The sequence below is a fragment of the Salvia hispanica genome, chromosome 3 (assembly GCF_023119035.1).
Source record: "Salvia hispanica cultivar TCC Black 2014 chromosome 3, UniMelb_Shisp_WGS_1.0, whole genome shotgun sequence".
In the NCBI taxonomy this organism is placed as follows: Eukaryota; Viridiplantae; Streptophyta; class Magnoliopsida; order Lamiales; family Lamiaceae; genus Salvia; species Salvia hispanica.
Window position 1 is genome coordinate 53,908,353 of NC_062967.1, and position 1,778 is coordinate 53,910,130.

At 34.9% G+C, this 1,778-nt stretch overlaps 1 long non-coding RNA gene across 1 annotated transcript; it reads left to right on the forward strand.

The window, feature by feature from the left end:
- The first annotated feature begins 214 nt into the window (after positions 1–214).
- Positions 215–1,257, forward strand: LOC125216351. The gene is made up of 2 exons (XR_007175400.1): positions 215–299; positions 841–1,257. It is a non-coding gene; the product is annotated as an uncharacterized LOC125216351 (long non-coding RNA).
- Positions 1,258–1,778: the final 521 nt, after the last annotated feature.

Sequence of the window (1,778 nt, forward strand, 5' to 3'; positions counted from 1 at the left end):
TTTGCTATTTTTTAAAATTCCTACGAAACAGTCACCAGAATCTGTCAAAAATAGGCAAGCTGTAATGGAATGGCCATAACTCCCTAATCCCATGGATTTTTTGAGATTATCTTTTTGTAAAGTAAACTAGACTTTAAGAGGTTTCTTGTGTTATAGGGCTCGACTCCTGTGTTGCTCCGAGCAAAAGCAGTTAATTATTTAAAAATAGTGTAATGCACCGAGCAAAAGCAGTTAATTATTTAAAAATAGTGTAATGCAGTGAATTTGAAATGCTTCAAAAGTTGAAAGAAGAAATAAAGGTATGTTAGCTAATTGAAAGTTATTTTGGGAAATTCTTCTATTGTGTAGCTCTAATTTACATATATTTCTAAGTCTAGATAAATACCTTAGACGTTCTAAAGAATTTTACTTATTGCAATACCCCATTTTGTTGATAAAATTGATATGGAATATATGTATGATATTACAAAGATGAACAAACAACAAATAATAATTAAAGGAAGGAAAATGGTGTGTGACTGAAGGAAACAACAAATCAAGGCTTTTGGACATTATGAGGTAGGGTATCCAGCATTAATACTCATTTCTATTACTTAAATTAATGGTTATGCTTATATAAACAAATTTTATAATAATCTGTTCGCAGATGCAATTACGTGTAAATAATATGATTGTGTACTCATATTGTGTGTTAATTAAGAAATTGAGTATCCGGTTATGACTTGACTAATTTATAGTATGTTATTGGGTGATGTATGTAAAGTAGATTATGATTGATATGCGAAGGTAATTTATGTATTTTATGAAAGAACTCATGGGTGCGATTATTATGAATATGAGTGATACAATCATGGAAGCCGTGCGTCAAGGATTTCAACTACAGCTAGATTCAACCAGAAACCGTCCTATCAAGATGACCAAAAGCTATGAAACTATTACCATCGTCTTCGTCTTGGAAACAGCTTCGCGTGGGCATCTTGCACATCTCAATCGGAGTCCGAATGAGGGAGTTATGGCGATTTTACAGAAGTCGTGCAGAACTGGCGAGGGAGTCCAGAGAGAACACTCGGGCGGGTGTTTTGCACCCTGCAATTCACCCGACCGGGTGAATCACCCGAGACTTAGTTTTTGAGGGCCTTTTTCCACATTTTGGGCCCTTAGTATAAATACCTTTTGGTGTCATTTTTCATTCTAGATTAAGATTGTGATTGAAGTTATCTCCCTAGTGAGTTTTTCCTCTTTGAGGAATGTATCCAATTCTTTCCTTGAAGGTTGCTTGTCTCAATTTCATAGATTGATTCAAGTAGAGGTATGCATCAATGGAGTGTATCCATTGAGTAGTGGAGCCAAGGGGTGATAGAGCTATTGAAAATTGCCTAGGGTTGTTTCCATCCTTTTGGTCAAGGTGCTATGGTCATAACTCTTTTATCTCATCATTATACACATGCTTTCCATTCCTAATCTTCCATCAATTCTTGTTTAGATTCAACTTTTGTGGTTGGGTCTACCTTATCCTTTGTTTTATTGATAAATTGAAAATCAATCTCACAAAAATAGTTAGATCAAGCATCATATATGGTTAATCCTTGGGAAATGGATCATAAAATACATGGATCCTTATCATTTGGTATCTAGAGCCTAGTACACTAGGTGTTTGATCTATTGTTGCTTTGGGTTGGGTTATTTTTCCTTTTGTTCTTTGTTTTGGCTCTGTTTTTGTTGGGATGGTCGGATTGATCAATTGTGCTTAGATTAAGCTGAAATTTGGTGTGTATGAT